This window comes from Protopterus annectens, chromosome 4.part1 (genome assembly GCF_019279795.1).
Source record: "Protopterus annectens isolate FY-2018-M chromosome 4.part1, PAN1.0, whole genome shotgun sequence".
Lineage (NCBI taxonomy): Eukaryota > Metazoa > Chordata > Ceratodontiformes > Protopteridae > Protopterus > Protopterus annectens.
The window spans coordinates 26,288,680-26,304,337 of record NC_056734.1 but is presented as its reverse complement, the minus strand read 5'-3'; positions in this window follow the sequence as shown (position 1 = coordinate 26,304,337).

Here is a 15,658-nt window from a genome sequence, read left to right as displayed (position 1 = left end):
CCCACTGGTCCTGCACCACTTTTGGGTGGAACCACCTCAGGGAATGGGGCTCACCCCCCCCCCCTGGGAGCGGACAGGATCCTGTCACTCGAAGTCAGGTTCGGGGATTTGTGTGTAGCGAGCTCCAAAGTGAGTTTGGAGATCTGCTACCACCAGCTTGAGGACTGCATGACACATTTAGAGGGTCAGACTGCCCCTCCTGCTCAGCACCCAGCACAGCCACCTTTGGGGCCAAGAAGGTGCAGTGGTGACTGCCCATGGGTCGGGACCTCAGTCCCACTGTTTCCGTTTGGCTCATGAGCTTCCGATTTCCAAACACCCCTCCCCACCCCCCCACATGTGTCATATACCACAACTGTATGCTGTCTTGTCTGTCTTGTCTGCCTTCCTACTCAACCTACCTCCCCAAATATACCTACTATCCTTCCCACACATCCCACTCTCACTTTAAAAAAAAAAGGAGAATCTATTCCCAAAAAAAAAATTTCGCCCCATATATAGTTGTCCAGTTTGCACATGTGTCCACTAGACACATGTAATCTGGTCTAATTGGCTTCACAACACATTATTGTTGTTGTCCTCACCCCTCTCTCAGGGGTTTGAGTGTCCAAATGTACCTCCACATTCAGTATATAAGCACAGCTGTTGCTGTAGAAGAAATGGGCAGCTATGGACCTTCCCTACACCCGTCCTGCATATCCCTAACTACTTTCCGTATTGTCTTTCCCTCTTTGTGCCCCCTTTTTCACCACTTTCCTATCACCCCTTTTTTCTTTTCTTTTAAAGAAATTAGAGCAGGAGTAAGTGGGAGTAAGCACTTTTAAGCAGTAGTAAATGGGATTAAGCCTGTTTCCATGACACTATGCAAAGCTTACACAGATTAAGCACTTTTCAAGCTGTCTGTAAGCATATTTAACTGGAAGTTAGCATTGCTTACCATCACATAAAACAGCTTACAACTGCTTAAAAGTGCCTTAATCAGTATGTATCCAACAGCCCTTGGTCTGCCCAGCAACAAACAAAATAATCTGCCCTTGCAAGTCTTGAAGGCAGTACCCTGTACACCATATCCACAGCAAGTTACCACTAAGCCATTTGAGATGTAGATATGTGTGATGTTTTCTCAAACACATCATGCTGCACAGTCATTCAACAGTACGGAAAATGTATATATATATATATATATATATATATATATATATATATATATATATATATATATATATATATATATATATATATATATATATATATATATATATATATATATATATATATATATATATATATATATATATATATATATATATATATATATATATATATGTGTGTGTGTGTGTGTGTGTATATACATTGCATTCAGACATCAGATCCACACCCTGAACTTCTCACTGCAAAACATCTGACCAGAGGCACTATAAATTGTGGTGAATGGGCCCAAAATAGGGATTGCTTGTACTTATTGCTATTATCCCTTCCTCCACAGCTGAAATGATCTGCCTTGCAACAAAGTACGCAACACTTGCAAGTCTTGAACCCAGGACCCTGCACAACATAGCCGCAACAAGTTAACAGTATGCTATCTCAACTGTAAGATGTTGGGATGATTTGTCTAACATATCATGCAGAGCATTTAGTCTACGATAGTGAATGTACATTGTGGAAGCACTAAACATTCTAATGATACATACACACACACACACACACACACACACACACACACACACACACACACACACACGCAGACACATGCATATATATAAAGATATATATATATATATATATATATATATATATATATATATATATATATACATACATATATAAATACTTATAGGTATATATAAAGAAAGTGTATATAGAGGGTGCACAGCATATCAAAATGGCAAGTGTCTGATTCTTTCCTACAAATGAGAATTATTGCATGAAACATATACCCACACACAATGCAAAGGACATGACACCACATTCAGTTTGCATACATATAAATGTTTATCTGTGTACTATTTCAGTTTTTTATGCCATTTCTTACAGCATTTAGGTGTCTGAAATACAAAATAATTGATTAATGCAACTCTTAAAGAAAACATATGATACAGTAATCTTCAAAACATAACATACTTTGCTGTCTAGGCTAAAGCCTTCAAGTAGTACAACAGTGAAAAACACACTTGCCTTTAAGATGAGAATCAATCAACACTTAATTACAGATGTAGTTCAACAGCTTTCAATTACACTCTGTACTCAACCCCCTAGGGGGAAAGTATCACTTGTCACAATGTAAATGTATCCGTTACATAACAATGCTTAAAACATCACTATCACACTGACAAAAAAACTGTGTGCAAGACAGTAAGCTCTAGCCTACCACTGTTCCCATGGTGAAATATATGAAAATGTACATCCCTATACCTTAATGTTACTTATTACTGATATCCCTCACATGTTGTAACAGCCTAGGTTAAAAACATTTACTACCCCTTTCCCATAAAATGTCTTATAAGGGCATATAACAGTGTTCTCCATACACTGACCTCCAGACTATACAGGGTCACACATGTTTTGTCCAGCTGTAGCACTCATATATATGGAGCCTAACTCACAACTTGTGTGGTAACATCACTGGAATGATAGCAGGAATGTCAGCGCTAAATAATGATAGACCATTAACTATCAACTTCTTACTGCATGACATCTGGACAAAGCCTGGTATATAGGTAGATGACAGAGGCTGCAATGCAGGGCCATATTTGAAATATTGCTGTTATACAATGTGAAAGTTGCTGGTGTTACAGGATTGATTGCAACATACCCTTACTCAGGAATATGAAGTCAGAAACACAAATGGATGTTGCCATGTACTGATAGCAATCAATGGAGAGAATGCCACTGATATGCCAGGGACAAGACCAGTGTGGGAAACAGACAAAACATAACAGCCAATCCACTGGCCATCATGCGGATAGGCCCACAGTTGGGAGCTATGCAGACAGACTGCATTCTATGCAAAACTAGCATGTACACACAAACCCTGTAAAACTAGCAGTATTCAATGCATATAATAGCAATACTCGCACACTGTCCATAGGTCTGGAACCTTATACAAACATGTAGTTGGCCTGTGTCCACAAGTCCTGTTGTAAGAGCTATAGCTACCTGTCTGTAACACTGCTGACCACACACAGGAGGGATGTCTTCCATACAGGAAAGGTAAAGGGACAACACCCACACTGTCACTGCATACAACAAAACAAAATGTGTACTGCTACTGATTGTTGCTTTGCCATGACACTGATATGGGTACTGCAGTAGACATACTTATCACGTAGTAATCAGAGAAGTGTATAACTGTGTTGTGATGCACTGTCCATGTCTACCACTAACAGCTATATCAACACCCATATACACTGGATATCAAAGTATACTCACCCCTGTTGGAATGCCATGCCTGTGTGCTGTATGCTAATGAGACCACAGGAATTCATGTCAAAATGTTTCTCACCTCATATGTGACCCATAACCTGTAAAATCCTATTTAAAAAGAAAGAAAGCTGTTTCATGGAAGGTGAGTAACCATTGCCAAGTGAAGATGTGATATGATGTTAGAATACAAACTAAGACAAATGGATGTTGTAATCATCTCAGCAGGTGTTTACACAACATACCAGTGTAAGGGTGTGCACACACATTCAACTGGCTTACTGTACTGAGTGTTACTTCCCATATGCTGGAGGGACAGGGTCATAATCCATAGACTGCCCATGCTATGGAATAGACTTTCCATACATGTCAAGCAGAACACCTCACTGGCCATCTTCAAGTGAAATCTTGATGAGTGGATGGGAAATACAAAATTCACCACAGGGATTACTGCAGTGGCTTTACTCGACAAAGGTACTGGGAACTAGGGTCGGGTGGCATGATGGCAGAGTAATCCCATGGGCTAGGCTTGTATAGGCACCAAGGCCATTAGCCTAGTACACACCTATGAACCTATAAACCTATATGCTTCCACAGGACAGGTTATGTTCCCTATTGAACTGAGCAGGCTATAGGACACATCACAGGTGGTGATTTTGTTGACATGTGCTTTTGCACAGTCATATTCCAATTGCACAGGTGCCATGCATTGTAATAGATGTGTGTACACTTTATATCCACTGTAGCTATATGGAATCAGCAGTGCCTTACCAGTACAACCATCCTCCACCAATGATAGAGTAATCCCCCTTGGTGGACACCACCAAGACCCAAAGCACATAATAAGTTGATATAGTAGCTGTACAGGGACACATAGGTGCAGACCACAACTTGAAAGCCTGAAAGCAAGTGCACCTCTATCTGAGCAAGCATGTAGGTTCACAGAATACCTCAAGTAAGACTGATTATGACTACAAATCTGAAATATGCAAACAACCAAGGCCAGTTGCAACCATGTCTACACATATGTATGCAGTCTCAGAGCCAGTAACACAAGTCAGCCTGTACTAGGGGTAAAGCACACCTCATACACACATGTCATGGATACAGGCAACCTGCATCAAACAGGATAGGTGGGAACAGTGGCACCCTGTCCACAACCATAGTACAGGGGGATATGCACATCACCCACACTCCTGCCCACATCAGTGGTGAGCATGGACATAATGCCGACTGATGGCAATAACAGCAAGTCTCCATGGAGCATGAGAACATCGCAGTTTGCCACCTACATTAACACAGGCAAGTGCTCACAGTCCCATCACACACTACAGTCAAACACACTCATGCCACCAGCCACACACCATCCACATGACAGATGGCCATTGTCATCACCTACACAGACATGAATGGTGTGTAGTGGATTATGCATTGAGTATCCAACATTGGGGGAACTGGACAAGTCAGGGCCAGGAGTGTAATGCAGGATGTACAAGCCATGATAGCTTTCAGTGTTATGGTATAGTCTGGATTATTTGCAAGTAATACCCACTGTTGATGTGCACGTGGACAACTATATGAGGTCCTCTGACCTTTTTTCCTGTTTATATATTCCAGGTACAATATCCTGGGAATGCCTGCCCGCATACACACCCCTGGAAAATGATGCGAAAATCCAATTCCTCATATTCCATCATGCCATCCTCTTCAGGCACAGGGCCCAGGATCTGCAGGAGAGGATCACCCTGTTGAATGAGCTCATCCACAGAGTATACAATGTCGGCCTGCACAACTGCACTTATGAGCAGGTGCAGCATCACTGCATGGAGCTGATCCGTCACACCTGTCAGCATGCTGCTGCAGTTAGGAGGGACCAGCTAGCCACAGGTGGGGGTCATGCCATCCAGCTCCCACTGACACATGCTGAGGAGCTCCTCTCCAGCCTTGGGCACCCTTACCCCAGCCAAACCAGCAAGCTGAAGACAACATTGTAGCTATGAGTGCTACCAACACAGGGGATGAGGAGAGTGCAGGTAAGGCCCCCAAGGCACATTAGTAGACCACTGTTGCTTATCTGTTTTAATCTGTAAAGTATCAACATGGAAATGTCAAATAAGATAGTTTGTTGCTGCAGTGCAGTAATGAGCAGATGTGCATAATCTCTAGTATTGTGGGTTTGTACTGTTGATGTGCTGAAATGCTGCTCCCACCCTGTACAAATGCCACAGGTGTGTCTACTGACATTACGTCTCTCACACAACTATTTAGGTCCCTCTGATATACAACTGGGGTAGCAGCCTGCAGCTGGTGAGTATGCAGTTGTTTTGTTCAGGTTTGCCAATACACCAGCCATGTTATGGACATGCTATTTGCCATACACACCTTTAACACACCTAACCATAATGCATGTTGCACATGTTCACTTATTGTTGCTGTTAACTGCACTGCATCACAGTGGTCACAATGGTGGCATATATGAAGGGTATGTAAGAGTCCTGCAGTATACCTAATGACCTGTCAGTGCAAGATATGTGGACAGAGATGAACATGATGCTGGGACAAATGGCCTACAGTAGGGACATGTCTGAAACATTGCCCTTAGTGGCTACAACAGTGTATACATCACTATTACAATGGCAACTGTTCGTAATCTAAACAACAGCAAATCACAATACCCCATTCCACACCTTTTACAACCTGTAATGTAATCCTAACATGATCAATGAATGTGTAACATGGAATCCTATGTTAGGACAACAAATATGGGGAATAAATACCTTAACATACACTGGAAGCATATGTGTGCACTTACTCCAAAAAAACATATTGTTGAAGCAGCTTGTGAGGTACTGACAACATTCATTCTTCTTGAGTACACACCTTCCATCAAGTACAGGGCCTCAATGTCACACCAAGTAATGGTCTGCTGTCCAAGAAGTATGTCCATGACATTTGACCACTCATCTGTAACAGAGGCAGCAGTGGCTTGCACACATCTTACAAACCATGAAATGGATCACATATCCAAAAGGTAGCACTCAGGAGTGGAAAAAGTAGCCTTACCTCACCATTGCATATACCATGGCAAACAGTGCAGACATACATGTATGTTTGCATGAAGTATGGAAAATTAATGTAGAAAATAAACATATGCCCCATCCAAGACAGATGACAACACATGTAAACTAGCATGGAGGCTGCCCAGAAACATGCAGCAACACTGAGGGACGTGTATGAATGTCTAGCAAGTACTGTCTGTGCAGTACCTGTGTTGACAATTGCCTGGAATCTACATAAGGGTGGCCTATAGGTTAGGGTAATCAGATGAAAGAGTTGTTCCACAGGCATCATCCAGGGCTCTCTACATGTAGCATATGCATAACATCAAGTCTCCCAAAGGCATGTGTTGCAATGTGTAATGGTGTCATGAGACGAAGGATGAAACCTACAGACAGTATTCATAAAGATACATGTGGTGCACAAACAACACCTCCCTCAACCTCAGGGCCACCATCTCCATTTTTACCCTGCTGGTGCCAGTGTACACCTTTAGGTTTGCTGTTCATTACCAGGAACTAGGCTGGTAGACATGGTGTTTGGAATTTGGAATACTGCAAAATAACACTCTTGTGGCTCGTAGTTGTTAAGCATCTGCAATAATGCTGAGGATGGGGAGGGGTGTCATTCTGAAACACAACAGTGAACTGAAGCATACATCCACAGCTCACTAGAAGGGACTGTATCCGAAAACAGTAAAGGTCATGAATTGTGTCAGACATAACCATAACTCCACAGCAATAGTGAAGCCACAGTGTGACCTCCAAGGACTGTGCATGAGCTGACATTGCAATCTGGCAGAGTTGGGGGACATTTGTAGAGCGGAGTGACCAAATAATGGCAAGTGAAGCTGGGCTATGATAGTATACCCATTCCAAGAATAGTGACTGTTGTAGTTCACTTAACAGCTGCTGCAACAAACCATTGTGTTAAGGGTGTGCACACTTATGCAACCCACATATTCTATGCATCTCATCCACCATCTGCATGACTAACACATTTGTTTGATACTGCATTGGATTTCACAGGTCATCTGTCACGTATCAGGTGTGTGTAATGTTAACATATGCAGTACTGTGTCCCCATTGCATACCTTGGAAGAGGCTGGCATGTCAACAAGGGTGTGTAAACTCCTCATATCCACATTAAGCTTTGAAGGTTGTCAGTGTAATCAAATTTTATTGCTCATACATGCACTGCTGATGATGAGATCTGCAAATCAGAGGTCAGGCATTAACTATTGACATCAGTCCTCGTATCATCTTAGATATGTGTCAGACAAACACATAGTGGCTGTGAGAAACAGAGCAAACATAACTACCACACATATACACATTTAGCAATGGTGTGTACACTCAAGAAGTATGGTGCACAGTGCATGCCAGTGTGCTGTACAGGTGAACAGCAATACTGTGTACATGGGTGCAGTGTGTTGTAAGGGAAGGGACATCACCTACTAACACAACTCATGCATCACAGAGGTGTATAATGTTGGTAAAAAGGATTGTGTATGGCTGCAATGCATGCTGTTGAGTGCCATATGTCTGCATGTTGACTGTTGGGTAATGAGAGGTCTGTGTAATATCTTTGTGTCACCTCACCTGTAAGTGTTTGTGTGTGTGTGTGTGTGTGCATGTGTGTGCGTGTGTGTGTGTGTGTGTGTGTGTGTGTGTGTGTGTGTGTGTGTGTGTGTGTGTGTGTGTGTGTCTGTGTGTGTGTGTGTGTAGAGGTATATCATAATGTACAGGTCTTAAATTATTTTTTTAATTTGCCCCTCACAGGTGGTGAGGTGGGTCAGGGTCCCTTTGAGAGGCAAATTGATGTTAGTGTCCATACAGACTCTGACAATGATGATAGGCAGTGTTTTCAGGGGCTGAAGCTGTGCCATCAGTTGACATCTCACTTTTATCCACCCCATCCCCACACACATTCTCAATGCCCATACATACTCCATCACCAGTGGCCATAGATGAGGGACAGTTGGCTGGTGACAGCATGAGATAAAACAGTGTGGGGACTATGGCAATTGTATGTCTACACAGCTGCCATAGCCAGATGACCAGCGAGGTACCACACATGCAGATGTACAGGGTTTATATCAGTTGAGCAAAAACCCCTTTACGAGAATACCTAAACATCGAGACCTATACCTCGAACCGCGAAAATCCCGAACACACTAAACTGTGATAAATAAAATTTCGAACTATCATAGTCGGCCAACCCCACTACCCGCTACTTAGTACCTACCCAAACAAAATAAATAAACAACATGCATACACTAACCAAACCCTACAAACACACACCCAAACAAAATAAATAATCCACATACATACATTTAACAGAACCCTACTTCCAAAACTACACTAAACCCCACATACACAACTATCTATACACTATCCTTAACCACTCCTTAACCCTAAGGTCCATAGCTACTGCACACTTCCCCTACAGGCATACACCAAAACAAAATAAATAACACACATACATACATCACACTAAATCTTACATACATTACCTATCAATGCACTTACCTTAACATAAATCCTAACCCTAAAGTCCTATCTATTGCACCCTTACCTTACGGAACTATACCGCAGATGGGCCAACCAAAACAAATTGACATTTTGGAATTAGTGGTTTTGGACGTTCGAGGTTTACATACTTTGCGCAATACAGTTCAACGTATTCATATTCGCGTAATAGGGTTTTCGCTCAACTGATATAGAACCGATGTACACGGGTGCTCATTGGAGGGTTGCTGGTCATCATGCCCCTGGCAAAAGTGCCACAGCAGGTGTCACCAAATGCATGTTTTGGGCCATCATGGAGGCACAGGCACATATGGAATGTTACACCAGACAGAGTCTGAGGCTCCAGACGGCTACTCCTTCTGCAGTACTTGACAACATCCATGATCTTGCAGGTGCCCACCGTTATTTTACAGAGGTCCTGGATAGATGGTTGGGTGAGATGGTGGGAATCCTCAACCATGTGGTATCTATGGTAGAGCATGTGGTGGGAGTAGGACAGCGGCCATGTGGATGTAGGTCAGCAACATCAACAGGTGGAGATCTACATAGATATGCAACAACTCACGGCCACTCCCTTAGTGGCAGTACCAGCAACAGCACTGCAGGATGGGTGCTGTCCACACCGCAATGCAGCATGCCATGTGTACGTGGTCCTTGCCGGTCCCAACAGGGATGCAGATCCAGTGGACAATTGTCATCATCAGGGAGAGTAACATATCTGGGCTTCTACCTGGTTGTGCCCGTGAAACTCCTGGCAGACACAGTTCCCATGTCTGTGGCCAGAAACAGTGAACTGTACACCCGGCCATGCATGGTCTGCAGCTGTCCAACAACCCCCTGTATAGGGCAGCCACATGTCAGACATGTGCATACATACACAAACACTTCACCAACAGAGCTAGGGCATCTACATACCTACACACACCACATCTGCACAACCCATTTAATGAAGAACCCCATAACCCATGATGTCAACCAAATGGCTCCACGTAGGCCTCTGGCAAACCCGCAACACACCCTATGCATATGATGATATCTGTGCCACATCCCTGTCATCCATACCATCGATGCAGGAACATGCTGATATAGTTCTGATACACAGAGTGAATGTCCTACATTTAGCAATGTAATGCTGTTTAATGTGTTTTCAGCTGGAATGATTAATGCTTACATGTCAGGGTGTGTAGCTGTCCAGCCATGATGCATCATAGCTGTTATTAACACTGACTGGTTGTGGTCTCCATAATGTATTTTGTTTGTGTTCCCAGTGTCTATGTGTCAGCAGGATGTTGGTCTGCTCTCCTGTCCTACAATGGATTCAGCACTGTGGTGACACACTGACTATGTCATATCCTGGGTACAGCTGACCACAGGTAACAGGTCTATATAACAGTTACTGCATGTGCCACATGGCTGATAGGTCTGAGGGGTATATACAGATGAGTGCATGGTGGCTGATGTCCAGTGTAAGTGTACTGTAAGTGTACTGTGCGGCACACACCAAATGTTCATGAATAACACACACACACACACACACACACACACACACACACACACACACACATGCACACACACGCACACACACACACACACACACACACACACACACACAGACACACACACACAGATTCAGGATTTAGTGTTGATGTAATACACAGAGAATACTGTTCACATGGATGTACTTCATTTTGCAGTGAACTCATTTTTGTCTATGTAATTCCACCAAGACCAAACTGCCAAAACATCACATCAGGAAGTAATCAATTCACCAGTTTAATGTCATTGATGATGGTACTGGCAGGGTATATGTCCTCTTCCCCAATGTAGTGCAACCCTGGAGTTGGTAAACATAGGTGTGCTGGTGTGGATGACCCAGCCCCCCACTGTGGAGGGTGTGGGGTGGAGTAAAATCACATGTAGTGTGATTAACAACTATTTAACCTGTTAACATAAACTGTACAGTATAACAGCACACTAAGCTGAGGGATACCCACAACAATATCCCCAATGTGGGTGGCTGTGTTCATGACAACCACACCCATGTATATATACCAACTCCTGTATCACTGTACAGCTGTACAGTGGGGAAGAGGGCATGTACACATCCACTACTGGTTTTGGTTGAAAGTATTTCCACAAGATGATTGCTTTGAAATGTTACCTTTAGCCAGTTAGTTCTTAGACAAATAATTTCCTGGGACATATATTTTCAGCAAACGGAAGTAGATCCCTTCACATACACACACACTTGCTTGGCAACACTGAGAGTAGAACCCCCACCTAGGTACTTATTGCTACTAATGTGTTTGGCTTAATTGCACACACCACAGAGCTTCTAGGGTGATGTGCAGTCTGAGTTTCCTGTTAAGTGAAGAACATCACCAGGCCTTGTACAGTATGGTAATATGGGATGTACTGGGTGTTAATGAACAATACACAGTATGACATACTATCATATGCATATTGACAAACACATACAGTCATAGACACATTTGACAGACCTGGGTTTAGCAGTGCTAACTACCTTGTCAGTGAGTCCATTCTTTTACAGAGATTTTACACACAACACATGCATCATTGGGCTGGATAGTGTAATCAATTACCTGTATGGTTGATGGTGACAGCGGTTCTCATACAGTGGACCTTGGGACATGTACTTGGGGTAACAGCACCCACACCTCACATTAGATATTGCAGTCACTGAAATCCATGATAATGCTCTGACATACCCACAATCACACATTGACCAGGACTGCAATACAACCCCTTGTCTATCTAATCAGTGATACTACAGGGATATGCATTTATTGCACATGCCACAGTATAGTAGGGTGAGGGTTTGTCATGGGTCTCCTAATGTCAGCAGCATCATTATCCCTTATAATGTATGGCAAGGTTTATTGTATTTGGAGAATGTGGCCTCAGAATGCTGTCTCCTACAAATATACACACTCACACACATACACACACTTGCCAGGACTCAGAGGGTAACCCACACCTATCTACCCATTTGTAGAACAGTGTTATGCTGGGACTGCAAGCCCCAGGTAGCCCATAGGGTGAAGAGTGTAACAAGGTTCATTTAACATCAATTACAGCAGCAGCCATTTCTAAGTATGGCAATGGGAGGTATAGTGGGTAAGAAGGCAATCAGGGTATTGTCAACTAGAAGTTTACAAACCCACAGACACTGTTATTCTCAATAATTCACAGTTACATGTTTGTCAGTATTGGGGTCCATAGGTGCAAGTGTTCCTAGATGTGTACCAGGCTAAGGTCCATGGAGAGATAGGGCATGTGGGTATACTGGTATCACGCCACCTGAAATTTGTCAGCAGGCCATCTATCAACCAATGCCACTTGAGTGATCCCCAGGGTGACAGTTAAATTCAACATCCAGTCTTCTAGTTTTCTCTTGCAGAGGGCCAGTGATGTGCTCCAATTGACATGTATGCAATATATATTACATAACATGGCCAGTGTCTGGGTTGGAGTCCTGTACCCAAGCATGTTCTGTTGACAGTGGTAGTCTGGTTGAGGCATGCATGGCATGTGGTGTATACAGGGTGGGATTTCCTAGCTGTGGCATTCATAACACAGCTGGGCAGACAAGTCAGTGTCTCTGTGGTGCATCTGATAACTGTGTAACACTATAGTAAACATAGTGAGATAGGTAGGGGTTCTAATCTAAGTACTGGCAACTGTGTGTGTGTGTGTGTGTGTGTGTGTGTGTGTGTGTGTGTGTGTGTGTGTGTGTGTGTGTGTGTGTGTGTGTGTGTGTGTGTGTGTGTGTGTGTGTGTGTGTGTGTGTGTGTGTGTGTGTGTGTGTGTGTGTGTTTGGGTGAAGATCATATCCTGCTTGGCTGATAACATTTTGTTTGTGTACCATCCATGCCTGTTTACCACCTCCAAATGGTATTACTTTATATAGCATGGTAAAAGCATCTGCCTCACATGTAGCCTGCTAAACTATTGTGCACACCATACCAGTCCTCTATACAGATGTCTATGGAATATCCAGATCTTTGCAACCTATATGTGGTCTGTGTCCGTTAACAATGCCCATGTATGTGATATTGTTGCCAAATCGGCCACAGTGAGTGTATTGACACAGATGTCAGCATCAGGCATCATACCTGACTGAAACATCATGCTGATACAACGTCTGCTACACTATCACTTGTCCAGGCTTGTTGCAGCAATACATGACTCCATATCCTATTTCTGGTGTGTTATCTCACCATCCATGAAGGAATTCATTACATTACATGCTGTAAGAGGTAGTGTGTTATGTCCCATGGATGTAAGCTATGTAGGGCATGTCATGTGTATGTAGTAGTACAGTACATCAAGGCAGAAATGTAGGTTTACTAATCTGTCTATTGCCAATTGTGTTTAGGTTACTGTGTGCACATTCCCTGTGACAGTCCTTACTGTGTGTATGCTAAGGATATTCCATTTTGTCTCCCTGTTCCACCTGGTGAACTCAGGAATACATACTACAAACCTGACATGCATAGTATCATGCATGCATGCATCAACTGCAACAGGGTTGAGTGTATGGGAAAGAAATGGCAGGGCCAACGGGTGTTGACAGGTGAATCTGTTGCAGTTAATGTAATGGCTACGCTTGTGAGGGACCTGCTGACAGCACTGCAGTACCCTTTTCTGCATGTATGAGCCTGCGGTACTATACAATACTGAGCTGACATGTCTGAAGGCTACCTGTCTGTGACAAGGGGTATGTATGCAAGGTCACACTCTCTAACAACAGTGTCCCTCACACACTGTTGCATGCATACACACCTGGTACATGTACATATAAAGCTGTACCTTGCCTATGACATGGTTGATGTATTCCCACTCTGCCATACTCCCTCTTCGGAATGTCTACAGGGCCACAGCCTGCAGACACACAGACACCTGGAGCAGAAACAGAATACAGCATGTCAAACTACATTCAGTCAGTGGTACTAACAGCAATAATGCATCCTGGCTAATAAGGTGCATGCACCTGTATATGTACCCATAACAAATGCAAGCAGACAGCACTTTACATAGTATTACATGGCTGCACTGTACTATATTAACCCTGTGCATTAGACTCATATTAGCATTTCTCTGCATCGATGGTATGGATGACAGGGATGTGGTATGGGTATCATTATATGCACAGGGTGTGGTATGGGTTTGCCAGAGGCCTAGGCTGTGCCATACGGTTGACATCATGTGTGTGTGTTTGGAGGGGTATCCAGTAGATGAGATGTGCAGAGGTGCTGTGTGTACATCTGGAGGTGACCTGCCTGTGATACAGATGTTTGTGTGTATGTATGCACACAGTCATGCCATGTGGCTTCCCTTCACAAGGGTATGTTGGACAGCTGTAGGCACACATGGTAGGGTGTCCAGTTCACCATCTCCAGCCATGGACATGGGAACTGGTCCTGCCAGGGGTATCATTGGCACCACCAGGCCCAAGGCCAGATGTAGTACTGCTTCCTGATGGTGACTGCTGCCTGCTGGTTCAGTTGCCCCTGAGGGGACAGGACAGGATAATGTGCCCATGGCCTGCTCCAGTGTGATGTGTTCAGCAACCCCCTTTGGTAGTGCTGGTGTCACTGCCACTACGGGAGTGTGAAGGTGTATGGCCCCATAATCTCTCAGCTGTTGGTTGGTGCTGACCTATATCAATGTGGCCTATGCTCATCTCCCACCACATGCTGTAGCACAGACATTGTCATGGTCGAAGACTGCCAAGTTCTCACCCCACCATTTTATTCATGACCTCATTATTTTGTAGTGTGGCCTCAACAAGGTCATGTATGTTGCCAAGTAAATCAGGAAGAGTTGCATCCAGCACCCTGAGTATTTGTCTGGTGTGGCATTCACTACATGCCTGTGCATCCATGACAGCCGAAAACATGTGTCTGGTGACCGCTGCTGTGCCCCTTGTGACAGCAGATTGACAAGCAGTGGTCCTCCTGCAAGCACCCCTGTCCATCTGCCTGCGTTTGACCTCACATGCACTCTGGCTATGGCCACTGTCTACATTCACACCTGCCATAGTCACCTCACTAGACTGTTCAATGCCACCACCTGCCAATTGTCCATCATCTGTGGCAATTGGTGATGGGGTATGTGTGACCATTGTAACTGTGTATGGGGATGGTGTGGACAAGAGTGGGATGACAACCAATGGCATAGATTTAGCCCCTGACAACCCTACCTGTACCTCACTATTCCCATCATCATTGTCAGAGTCTGCAGAGATAATGGCATCAGTTTTCAAGCGGGAGGAACCCCTAACCCCATTGCCACCTGTTAGGGGAAGAACATATGTATAATAATACCTGCACTTTGAAGTTGGCTGATGCACACACACACACACACACACACACACACACACACACACACACACACACACACACACACACACACACACACACACACATGTGAAGTGGCACAAATCTGTTACAGACCACACATTACCCAAATGGTGACATGCATGACACACAACCCTCAACATCATGCATTGCAGCCAGTTTTACTACATGGAACTAACAATATAGAGCTCTGGGATATGTGATTAGGGTTAGTAGGTGATGGCCCTTCACCAGCACAAACTGCACCCATGTGCACATCATTGCTGT